Source organism: Lactuca virosa, chromosome 8 (assembly GCF_052849685.1).
Source record: "Lactuca virosa cultivar CGN04683 chromosome 8, Lactuca_virosa_CGN04683_v6, whole genome shotgun sequence".
Lineage (NCBI taxonomy): Eukaryota > Viridiplantae > Streptophyta > Magnoliopsida > Asterales > Asteraceae > Lactuca > Lactuca virosa.
In genome coordinates, this window is record NC_136433.1 from 23,970,091 (window position 1) to 23,983,870 (window position 13,780).

Consider the following 13,780-nt stretch of genomic DNA (forward strand, 5'->3'; position numbering starts at 1 on the left):
CGAAAGTAAATGCACAAATTTAAACTATCCTAAAACAAAAATTAGTCTTTAAAGCGAATCAGCTTAAGAAAAACTCAGGAGTATCGAGAAGAAAACTCAAACCGTAAGTCGCCGATTGAATTTGCATCCAGAAGGTCTGAGAACAGCACGCATAATCTCAGAACAGATCCGAAAATTCTTCACATCGTTAAGCACAAACCCCATGAGTGATCCCTTCCTTTCTTCCTTTCCCGCAAAGGACACATACTCTCAAACAAAGTTCTGAGTGTTGCACAGTTGAGAGATGCCTCCAATCATGTGCCAGGAACAACCACTACCAACAAACCGAAGTCTGATGATATGCCTCCATAGCTGCTCCGACACAGAGCGGGATTAGTTGGTCTTTGGAACCCAGTCCATTTTGAAACTGGGTTGACCTTTTTCATCCTTGCACGGTACTCTCTCCCATGACATATCCTGTTTATCACAAACAGAAGATGAAGAAATATTAGAATCGTTAGAAGATTTGGGAGAGTGAGCCTTTGGAACCCATTTGTAGTTGGGTTTAACCCATTTCTTTTTCGATCTGATGGGTGGCTCAGTACTTGCTTTTGATTTTGATGTCGGCCGTTGAGATGACTTTGACCTAACCGGTCTTTGTTTCACTGGAGCATCTCTTGGATTGGGCTTCTTGGCCGACATTCCCTTCTTGCCCTTGGGATTTGGATTCTTGGCCTTGTGGGTTTGATTCTTGGCCTTTTGTGCGTTCCAGTCACCATTGTCTAAACGCGACCTTGAGGGGTTTCTTTTGAAGTATCTCCCTCTTGGCGCGCTCTGCCAGCCTTGTGCATAGTAGGGAACATATGCGCGATTAGGACAATTTCTGGCAATGTGTCCAGGTGTTCCACAGTGAAAACATGTCTCTTTCTTCACTGTGAAGTTGTTTCTTCCTGCCCCTGGTGGCGTATCTTTGCCTTGTCTCTTATTGTTACCACAAGCACAATTACAACAGGCACTCTATTTCACTTGAATTGGTGGCCTGTATTTCTCAACAACAGGTTGATCAGAAGCAGCTGAGTTCGAAGCAACAGATTCAGAGTTCAAGGAGATTTTGGTTTGTTCAATGGTGTTCTCCTTGTTCTCATCCTCTGCTACTTTACCTGCACATAAAGTAGATGTGCTAGAAACAGGAACATCAGTATTTTCAAATAAATCAATAAATATGTCAAAAAAAATTAACTCAACATGATCCGGAGCAGAAGCATCACAAGATGTATCATTGATTTTAACATCGGAAACAAAAGAGTTATCATTTGAAACAAAAACATCAGGTTCAGACTCGGTTTTGTTATCAGAAACAGATCCTTCAACTTCATGCTTTGACTGATCTAAGGATTGATCTGCAGGGGAAGTAGAAACGTTAGTACTTTCAACATTAATAAATCCTCCTAAAACAAAACCAGATGGCTTGCCATAAACCATGAATGGTTCGTTGCCATAAACCATCAGGTTCAGACTCGGTTTTGTTATCCTAAACCCTTTTGCTGGTTTCGTTTGAACTGCAGGCAATGGTCAATCATGTTGGCAACTACCTCGCTTGATACATCAAACCTTTTAAAATCAAAATTTGCAGTTTCAAATTGCCCTTTTAATGTATCAAGCTCAGTAATTAACTCAGCATTTTGTCTCTGGATATAATCATAATTTTCACATTTGTTACTGTAGTCTTCCTAAAGTTTCCTAAAGTCCTTTATTTTTGTTTCTAACTGAGCCTTTAGGGGTTTCTGTCCTTTCCTGAGTTGGTAACCTTCATATCTCAGGTCCTCAACTTCTCTTTTTAATAAATCAATTTGTTCCCGAAGAAATTTAATCGTAGTTTCACAAGCTGGAGTACATGAAACTTCATTTACCGGAATGGATTCGGAACTCATTTTTTTTCCACACTTCAAAGCGTCAAGTTCTTCAATTACAGCAGCAAGACTAAGACGATTGAGATCTTTTGTCTTCTTGATGACATCCACGTTCATATCCCACGACTTTGGAAGTGCATTCAGTAGCTTTTTATTTATCTCGGACTTGGTCAAGAAGATCCCAGATATGTTCATCTCAGTAGTGAGAGTTGTGAATCGCTGCAGCTGTACCTCCAGGGTTTCTACGGGAATGTAGTTAAACATGTTGAATTTCTGTCGCAACATATCCTGGCGGCTTTCCTTCATGTCTTCATTTCCTTCATACACCTCAATCAAGGCTTCCCACAAAGCTTTAGCTGAAGTATACTCTCTGAAACCTTGAGCTATATCAGGAGATAAAGCCATGGTCAGAGTGGCCAAAGCCCTTTCCTGTTCTTCAACTTTCTCAAAATCGTCATCTATATAGTTCTCAACCGCTTTGTCAATCACTTGTTTGGGGTGTTGCTCTTTCATCTACATGTGAAGTTTGGTCTTTCATCTACATGTGAAGTTTGGTAAGACGGGTGATTAGTTACTCGTTTGGGGTGTAGACTAGTTTAGTCTTTATGTGATTAGTTACTCGTTTGGGGTGTTGCTCTTTAATCTACATGTGAAGTTTGGTAAGACGGCGAGAAACCGAGAAATCTAGGATAGATCGAATATATTAGCTATTAGTCAGCATGGTTGATGTATGGGATGGCTTTGTGTGGTAGGAAGTCAAGAAATATCTAGGAGTCTTCGAGCTTGTGATTAAGAAATTAGTTCTTATCGATGTTTGTTTGTTAGTTGTGGTGCGTAAGGTGTTCGCCTCATCTTCGAGTCGCATGTTTCTCGCTAAGGATTGACTCGACATTTGTTTTTGAATGTGGTCATCTTTTTAGAGTATTGCTCTAGTTTTGCAGTAAATGTGATTTTGATTGTTGGACGTTTTATTCAGGAATAGATTGTACGTCTGTTCATGGAGGCCTTAAGAACGTTAACGGAAAACCTTAAAAGGGGAATTATGTTGGCTCATGCAGAACGGAGTGGGCTCGAAAAAACCCATAAGAGGATCGGAGGTTGTTTTGGAGTAATTTGTAAGGACATATTTCGAGAATGAAATCTAATTTAAGTGGGGGAGAGTTGTAACACCCTTTTTCTGAATTTGATCAGTTAAAGATGTAAAGATTTCAAGGATAAGGTTTGGGGGAAAAACCTTTATGAACGGGGCGGTAGGATATGGGCCGCAGCGTGACCACGTCATTTAAATGAGGAACGTATTTGAATGTTGACCACAGCGTGGTCGAGTATATGCCACGATGCGGTAGCGGCGATTTCCTAAACCCTAGAGTTCGGGCCTTAGGCCCTATTTAAGTAACATGCTAGCTAGGGTTTCACCCCATTTCAGCCTCCATCACTCCAGAAGAAAAACCTAGCACTCTTTGAGTGATTTGTGAGAATCTTGGTATTTTGGAGCATTTTGGTGGAAAGATCAAAGTGTTGTGGTGCAAGCAAATTAGATCCAGAGATTGTGCAACCTTCTCTTCAGTTATGGACCTTTGTAAGTATCAAAGATCCTTTCTTTCTTGAACTCCATGGATAGATCTATATTTTCTTGGTTATCGATATTCTTTTGGTCCCATATCTTATGATTTCTTGGAGTTTGGAGAACTCCTGTGTAACATCTACTAGTGAGGTACTGCTCTCAAGATTAATTATTTTCAGTCTTTGAAATTTTTAAAGGTTTTGGCTGACCACGGCGTAGTGATGGAGAATCACCACGATGCAGCCATGTCATTTAATGAGGCGGGCATTTTAATATGACCATGGTGTAGTAATGTATTGGCCACTTCGCAGTGGCGGATGTGCTCAAAACCTTAGGTCTCGGTCCTTGGGCCATAGTTAAGCAACCTATGATTAGGGCTTGCTCTCAACTTCGGCCTCCATCCCTTTAGGAGATACCCTAGTATGTGTGTGTTCTTGGTGATTTAGTGTGTGTTCTTGGCTTTTCAAGGATCTTTAAAGAAGAAGAAGAAGAAGAAGGTGATCAAAGCTAGTTGTTTGAGTTATTGATATTGAAGGGTTGTTCCTACAAGCATTCTTAGACTCTAGAAGGTATAAACTTTATACATTTTTACCTTATGAGTTATTTCTTATGTTTTAGATTCTATTTTTGGTTGTTGGAAGTGAATCCTTGGAGTTTGAAGCAACTCCAGGGCCTTGGATGGAAATCATAGTAATTTTTGGACCTTAGGGTCCCATAAAGTTGGAAACTTGCTCAATAATCAGCCATGCATAGATCTCTTAGGTAATTTGGGTTCCTTTTGTGCTAGGGTTTGAAATCTAGGTTCCTAGATGTTTGGAAATGGATAAATATGGAAACTTTATCCATGCATGGGCTTAATCGATCCAAATTTGAGATTTAGAGCTCTGAAAATAAGGGTTAAGAGCTCAATGAGTTAAGATAAAATGGACGTTACCACGGCGCGACAGAGGCATTGTCATGGCGTGGTGGACGTTGGTTCCCGCGACTGTTTTGTCTAGTGTTGCCACAGCGCGATCATGGGTTGGCCACAATGCGGTGACTCGATGGTTGACTTTGATCGTTGACTTTTGGCTAAATTTGACTTTAGGTCAAACTTTAGGGTTTAGGTCATAGATTGAGGTTTAACCCTTATTTAATGTTCAGGAGGGTGTTGTACCTACATTTACATTTAACGAGCTATAGAGATTTTTGTTTTGTCTGTGAGGTGAGTTTCTCATTATACTTTATACTACAATATAGATCCTCTATATTTTAGGATGTTGATATGTCGTAGTGATCTATTACACAGGTAGATTGTTAATAATTACATTTGAATGTTTGTTTGGTTATTGTTTGTTATTGGTATAAGTCGACATATTGTGGGTGGGTTGAGGGTGGTCCAGATTTCTATTGAAGGCCAAGATGCTCGGGCGGTCCATTTAATGCTTTAGGCCCAAAGGAAGCAGTCAAGCTTAATGTTGTAGCCTCAGGAGGCAGACCAACCCTATGTTGAAGGTCATGACGTGAATGCATTGTATGTGTATTGTTGTGTGGGGTATTTTGGGGAACTCACTAAGCTTTGTCTTATAATTATGTGTTTAAATGTTCCAGGTACCTCAGATGATCGTGGAAAGGTGAAGGCGTGACTGTACACACTATCCAGTAGATTTCATGAATTTGAGAGATGTTATGTTATGATACTTTGATTTTATTTCCATGTTGAGAAACAATTACTTTTATGATGTTACTTGGTTTTTGCGACGTCTCATCCTGTGGATATTGTTGGTATGCCATTCTCATGCTAGAAAGTTGGGTTCTTGAAGCCTTTACAATCCATGCTTGCCTTGATGGTCATTTTAAGTCTATTTGAGAGTTAGGGTTTGATTTTTCGACTTGTCTTGGTGGTGTAATTGATAAAGTTAAGAACTTTATACATTAATTCTCTTAAAAACTTCATTATCTGAGCTTTTGGGCTCTGGACGGTATATTTTATTCACTTTTGTAGAGCAACTCGACGAGTTGGGATCCCCAAACTCGTCGAGTAGAAACCAGAATTGACGCGGGATTTTAAGTCACCTACTCGAAGAGTTGAGAGCCTCAACTCGACGAGTAGGGCTACCAGGATGAAACCCTAATTTCGGGGTTTTGCACCCTATTTAAGCATCCTAATCCCCACTTGCTAGCCTCATTTCCAGCCTCCAAGTCCCAAACCCTAGATTCAGAAACCCTAATGCAATTGTGAGCTTGTGAGCCATTTTTTGAGTGAACTTTATGTGTTTTGAAGCTTGTGAAGGAAGGAGAAGCTTGAGGATTCAAGGAAAAGATAGTAGATCCAGAGACTTCCTTTCATTCTCATCATTTTCTGGTAATCAAGTCTAAAACTTGCTTAGTAGCTTCTTAGATCTCTTTATTTTCACTTTATTGGGTTTTTGGTCCAAGAAGCTTGATCTTTGGGATATAGACGTCCCAAGTGGGTATATCATCAAATCTGGGAGCATGGAGGGCTTTCATGGCATAAAGGTGCAAACTTTATGCACATTGAAGCCCCATGCAAGCTATAGGATGACCTTTTGGCCTTTTAAGCTCCAAAAGGCCATGCATGGAGTGAAAGGAGGAAGCTTTACGTGTTCATAAAGTGTTTAGGCTCTAGATCTTTGTTTGTGTGCCTTAGTTTGGGGTATGGACGACTTGTGGACCAAGATCTAGGTCCAAAAGATTTAGGGTTTTATCTAGATTCCTCAAATAAGGGTATTAACGGGTAAAGTTGGAAACTTTACCCATAAAAGGACATTTTCAGTGTGTAGGTGAAGTATGAAGCTCAGATCTGGAAAGTAGGGGCTTAATCCGTTTAGACGACCCAAACAGACTTAGGAACTCGTCGAGTCCATAAGGTAACTCGACGAGTTGAGTTGGTTTGTCCCGATTCTGTACAAGGTAGAACTCGACAAGTATGTGAAGGGACTCGACGAGTTGACTCGCTTTATCACGTCTACGAGTAGAATGGGAACTCGGCGAGTCAGGGGGATGACTCGACGAGTTAGATCGCGATTTTAGGATTTTGATTTATGGAACTCGGCGAGTTGAGTCAACCCAGAAGGTTGACTTTGACCAAACTGATTGACGTTGACTTTGACTTGGACTTTGACCAAGGTCCGTGAAGGGGTCTTGATGTAAGGAATGGTATCTAAGGGGTTGTTTTGTATAGGGCGTGCGTAGAGCCGGTTGCAGGAGCAAAGACGTTCAACTACTTCACTCGACATTTGAGGTGAGTTTCCTCCTAGGAATGGGTCTAAGGCACCAATGTCGGCCCGTTTATGTATGTTAGCATGTGCTGGACTTTTGTCCAATGTCGGGCAGTGTCACACCCCCAAACCAAGGATGGCGGAAACGTCCGGGGGTGGAGGACTTCATGTAAAGTATCACAACAACGAGTATAATAGTGCTCAAAGTAAATACAACCATCATAAATATAATTGAAAAGGTTACACCATAGTATATGTTTACATGTTTCAAAATCAATTACATTATGATGACAAAATGAACTGTTTGACGAATTAACGTCCCATCCTCAAAATGCTGTTGTTTTCCTGTTTCACTGATTCCCTGAGAATACAAGTAGTTTTAAAAAGTGTCAACAATTAAGTTGGTGAGTTTATAAGAGTTTTGTTTCAGGAAGAAACCGTTTTCCTTGTAAAAGCGATAGAGTATGATTTCCAGAAAATCCAATATTTTCTTAGTTCAGTGTGAAATGGATGCTCCTATGTTATGCGATAATGAACCCTAGAAAGACCCGTAGATTTCTTCTATAATCACCCAGTGTATATAAGTTATATAAAATTTAAGCTAAATAAACCTTCGAATATAATGGGTCTGCCCTAGGTCCACAACCAAACAAGGAACAGGAAGTAAGGCGGGCCCACCAATTCTAAGTCGATTGTGACTAGATTCTTATATAACTCTAGCATATACACTTAGCAACTATAGCTGAAGTCTAACAATTCTAGATGAAGTGTAGTTTTAATATCATAAAAACCATTTTGTGTAAACTCGGTACTTTGTATTTGTACCACTTTTTGTATAAACCCGGTACTTTGTATTAGTACCCCTTTTTGTGTGAACCCGGTAATTTATACTTGTACCCCTTTTTGTGTGAACCCGGTACTTTGTATTTGTACCCCTTTTTGTATGAAAACCCGGTATTTTGTATTTGTACCCCTTTTTGTGTGTAAACCCGGTACTTTGTATTTGTACCCCTTTTTGTGTGTAAACCCGGTACTTTGTATTTGTACCCCTTTTTGTGTGTAAACCCGGTACTTTGTATTTGTACCCCTTTTTGTGTGAACCCGGTACTTTGTATTTGTACCCCTTTTTGTGTGTAAACCCGGTACTTTGTATTTGTACCCTTTTTGTGTGAACCCGGTACTTTGTATTTGTACCCCTTTTTGTGTGAACCCGGTACTTTGTACTTGTACCCCGTTAATGAAAATCCTTTGTAATGAGTTTGAAATGTAAATGAAACATAAACTATACATATTATAGTTTATCATAATGTTTTTAATGTATATGTAACCTAACTATACCTATTATAGTTTAGCATATTTGTTTGTGGTGTATAAGAACCATTTTCTATGTAAGTCGAATGTATAGCAAAAATATAACTATGTTTATCATGCCTTGTTTTGTACTATTGGTAATGATGGAGGATTCTTACAATTCAGGGAGTATTTTCTGTTATATAATTATACCACAATAAGAAACACATGTAAAATATGAAATCCTCAAAGATTAACACTTTGCTCAACAAGTTACAAAGTGTGATGAAAGTTATAAGCTGTTATCTAGATTTTGACCTCTCTACACTGTTTTAGAAAAATCATAGAAAAATCATACAAAGTCGAAAACTGAATCCGTAAATTCTGAAAGTTCACAAAATGTGTCTAGTTTATTCATAATTTTTATTATGATTTTTAGAAGTCTTTAACTTGTGTTAAAATGTTCATATTCACATACTGGTCCGAATTCGTTTTTGAAATGATAGGCAGTTTTGTAAAAATCACCATAAATCGTAGAAAAATCGTATGGAGATGTGCAAGTAGTCATTTTAAAGGTATGAAGCTGAACTATTTGCATATTGAACAGTTTTGAAAGATATTAAGTTTGAGATAGTCCAAATAGTCCGTGAATAAGACTCAACTTTTCTGATGAAAGCTGTTGTTTGAGTTTAGTTGTGTTCTTGGTGTTTTAACTTGTATTCCCCCCCTAAAACTTGAAGAAAACATGAAAATGTGGGGGTATAAACTCACCTTTTGTGATTTCAGTGGATGGATGTTGAGGAAAGGAAGTGTTCAACTCAAGAACACTTAGAAGATTGCTTGAAGATTCGAAGTTCTAACACAAATATGATGAAGTTTGTGTAAGAAACCTATGATTTGAGTAGAAAGGGGTGAAATAATCATATGGAGGATGATAATACTTACCAAAAGTAGAAGAAAAGCTTGGAGAATAGCCTTGAATCTCGAAATTTAGAGAGAGACAGTGAGAGAGAATGAAGTTTGTTCTTTCGTGGAAAATGAGAGAAATGTGAGGAGAGAGGGGAGTTTTCCAGCCTTTGATCAAGGATATGGCTGGAAAAATGATGGAAAGAGTACAATGAAAGGACTAGGTATGGTGGAAGGACAAGGGCTGGTCATGGAGTGGCCATGGGTGGTTGTTTGTGTCATACACTAAAGTAAAGTCAACACTCCACCAATAATATCCCACCCACTCTTCTTGGATAAGGATTATACCCCAAAAACGCTAAAAATATTGAAAACCGGGCAAAAATTGCCAATTTCCGAAATTCTGTGCCGGAGGTTCGGTCCCAGCCCTTAGAACCGAAAGTTGATGGGGGAACCGAGAGTAGGGTTCGGCTCCTTAAGCTGTGCATCTCGGAGCGAAGGTGAAGGCTTGGACCGAAGGTAGTCCTCTCGGACCGAAGGTGGCCTCTCGGACCGAAGGTTACTTTCGGTTCCTTAGTAGTTTCGGTTCAGGAGGTGGTTTCGGTTCTCAGGAGGTTCGGTTCCTAAGAAGGTTCGACTCCTTAAGAGGGTTTTTCGCGTAAACTTCCGTTTTCGAGCGGTTTTCGATTAAATTAAGGGTCAGGATGTCCCGAGTGATTATAAGAAGTTGAGAGAGATTTTGAGAGAGATTTGGGAGATATTTCACACACTTGGAGAGATTTCTCATTCAGAGAGAGATTTCGGAGAGATTTCACACACTTTGAGAGATTTCTCATACAGAGAGAGATTTGGGAGAGATTTCACACACTTGGAGAGATTTCTCATTCAGAGAGAGATTTGGGAGAGATTTCACACACTTGGAGAGATTTCTCATTCAGAGAGAGATTTGGGAGAGATTTCACACACTTGGAGAGACTTCTCATACAGAGAGAGATTTGGGATAGATTTCACACACTTGGAGAGATTTCTCATACAGAGAGAGATTTGGGAGAGATTTCACACACTTGGAGAGATTTCTCATACAGAGAGAGATTTGGGAGAGATTTCACACACTTGGAGAGATTTCTCATTCAGAGAGAGATTTGGGAGAGATTTCACATACTTGGAGAGATTTGGGAGAGATTTCACATACTTAGAGAGATTTAGGAGAGATTTCACATACTTAGAGAGATTTGGGAGAGATTTGAGGTAGAGAGAGATAGAGTGAAAGAGATTGGGAGAGACTTTTTTGTGACCTTTTTGAGTGTTTGGCTTCGTAACGCAAGGTTTGTACATACCGTTAAGTCTCGTTATGATTGTTATATGCCCCCGATGGTTAAGGAATAATGTTTTATCGAATAGTTTCATCACTTGCCATAATTAGGGTTTAGAATTTCCGAACACGTGAAAACTCTAAGTGATACTTTGTATTGGGATTGCGAGTTGTACAATAAGAATGTAATGGAAACCCTAATATACAAGGGTTAGATGAGTTGACTGGTTTGACTTGTTGACTTTAGTTGACTTTAACTTGGCCAAAAATTAACGGTTGTCACAGGCAGTGGCCCGATGTAGGTTTATGTGTTTATATGTTTCCGGACTTCGGTCTGATGCCGGGGAAAGCCCGAGGAATGTTTGTATGCTTGATGTCTTTGTGATTCTTGCATGTGCTTGTTTATATGTTTCGGACTTCAGTCCGATGTCGAGGAAAGCCCGAGGAATGTTTATATGCTATTTTATATGTTTCCGAATTTCGGTCTGATGTCGGGCAAGGCCCGAGGAATGTTTATATGTTTATTTTATGTGCTTATTATGTGTATTGTCGATATGTTGATATGTATACCGAGCTTGCTCGATGCCGAGCGGGGCCCGATGCCGGACTTAGGTCCGATGCCGGGCGGGGCCCGATGTAGTGGGCAAGGCCCAATGTATGTTATTATGTAACTATGTGTATGGTATGTGGTAGTTTGGGGGGACTCACTAAGCTTCGTGCTTACACTTTTCAGTTTTAGTTTCAGGTACTTCCGCTAGTAAAGGGAAGAGCTCGGGATGACTACATCGCACACACCACAACATTTAGCCTGGGATGATTTACTCTGATATTCGAACATGTGATTTTGATACAGTGTTTTGATATGATGTTTTGAGATATCATCATTTATGTTTTTATGAGATTATTCGGATTACTATGGTTTTATTTATAAATTAAAACGAAATTTTTGGACCGTATTTTTAGGATGTTTCACAATTCTGATCGAGACCACGGAATGGTGAGTAGCTGACCACGACATGGTTAAAAAGCTACATCGTGTCTGTTTTGTCTAGACTTGGCCACGACGCGGTCAAGGACTTACCACGGCGTGGAGCCCATTGACTTTGTTGACTGTTGACCAGTTTGACCTTGGGTCAAACTTGAAGGATTAAGGTTGTAGACTAAGATTTGACCTTTATTTGGTGCTAAACGATTCACGGGTCTGATTAGCGCAAGGAGTTGAGGGTGTAGCTGGTCTTCTCCAGTTCTGCGATTCAGTTGAGTCTTCTTCCTATACCACGTGTGACATTGTATATCCTTTGTATGATAGGATATAGGTATTGTTAGAGTACAAGTATGCTAGTTGACTAGGATAACTCCTTTTCATGTATGTGCAATATGGAGCACTTGGTGTCATGGTATGCTAGACCGGTAGAGTCTTGCCTGTGGATTTTATCATATTGTTAGGTATCATGATTGGTTAGGGTGATGATAGTATTGTTTGATCGTTGAGTGGATACCTTAGGGGTCGTATGTAGTTTAAATTAGATAGCCTGATAACTCTTGGTCTAAATCCTTATTGCATGGTTCTTGTTTGATTTATTGGTCTAAATCCTTTTGGGCAAATTTTTAATAAAGTCCTAAATTTTATTTTTTGAATAAAAAAATACTGACTTTTTCACCTTTTGAATAATAAAGCCCAAGAAACCGGCTAATTTATTCACTTTAGCCCTTTTTGACCTGTTCAGCAGGTCATGGGACCAAATTGTTAATTTTTTGAAAATAATGAAACTTTTGAATAATAAAGCCCAAGAAACTGACTTTTTTTTACTTATTTATATGTATTTTTAACCATTTTACATATTTTTTATGTATTTTTTTGTGTTATTTTTTATGTATTATGTATTTATATGCATTTTTATATATTTTTACGTATTTATGTATTTTTTTAAGCTTTTTATATAGATGTTTATGTATTTTAAGTGTATAAACGTATTTTTTACGAATTTATATCTATTTTTAAGTATTTTACATATTTTTTATGTATTACGTATTTATGTATTTATTTAAAGTTTTTTATATAGATGTTTTTGTATATTTATGTATTTTAAATGTATAAACGTATTTATTTTACGTATTTATATGTATTTTTAAGTATTTTACATATTTTTTGTGTGTTTTTATGTGTTTTTTATGTATTATGTATTTATATATATTTTTGCGTATTTATGTAATTTTTTAGTTTTCTTATATAGATGTTTATGTATTTTTATGTATATTAAATGTTTAATTGTATTGATTAAACATTTATTATACATAAAAATACAAAAACATCTATATAAGAAAACTAAAAAAATACATAAATACGCCAAAATACTTATAAATACATAATACATAAAAACACATAAAAACACACAAAAAATATGTAAAATACTTAAAAAAATACATATAAATACGTAAAACAATACGTCTATACATTTAAAATACATAAATATACAAAAACATCTATATAAAACACTTAAAAAATACATAAATACGTAATACATAAAAAATATGTAAAATACTTAAAAATAGATATAAATACGTAAAAAATACGTTTGTACATTTAAAATACATAAACAGCTATATAAAAAGTTTTTAAAAATACACAGAAATACATATAAATACATAATACATAAAAAATAACACATAAAAATACATTAAAAAATATGTAAAATGGTTTAAAATACATATAAATACGTAAATATATACATATAAAAACATAAAAAATACAAAAATATGTAAAAATAGATATAGATATGTAAAAAATATGTTTATACATTATATAAAAATTTTGACGAAATCTGCAAAAACGTCTCATTATTTTCAAAAAATTAACAATTTGGTCCTATGACCTGCTGAACAGGTCAAAAATGGCTAAAGTGAATAAATTAGCCGGTTTCTTAGACTTTTTTATTCAAAATGTGAAAAAGTCATGACTTTTTTATTCAAAAAATAAAATTTAGGACTTTATTAAAAATTTGCCCAAAATATTGAGACTTTTCTGGAGATATCCCTATGTTCGATTGTCTACCTTCCCCGACTACTTATGACTATGTGTTCGTAAGACGGTCTTCAGTATTAGCATTGGCTCCGATATGGTTGTTGTTCCGGCTATAGGTCGATGATTTCAAGGTGGCTGAGAGCCAGTAGTAGGTTACGGCTGAGAGCCGGTAGTAGTGGTAGCTGAGAGCCAGTAACAGTGTAGTGGCAAAGTGCTAATGAATGATATGTATGGTTATTATATATGATGTATGCATGTTGATAGTAGAGTTGGCAGATCAGCGCTAGAGTCGAGGACTTGTTTGTATGCATTGTATGTGTGATGGAATATGTGGTATACTGGGGAACTCACTAAGTTTTATGCTTACAATTGTGGATTAAATGTCTTGCAGGTTGTTCGTGGAAAGAGCTCGGCGAGACTATATACACGCATCGAAGATATTGGTTTCCGTTGTTTTGTAATTCAGCTATGTTAATCATATGGTTTTCAAACAATTAGATGTTACATCATGTTTTGAAGTTAAAGGTTTTTAGTTGTTCAACCTAATTTAAATGAAAATCTCTTTTGAAATCTGGA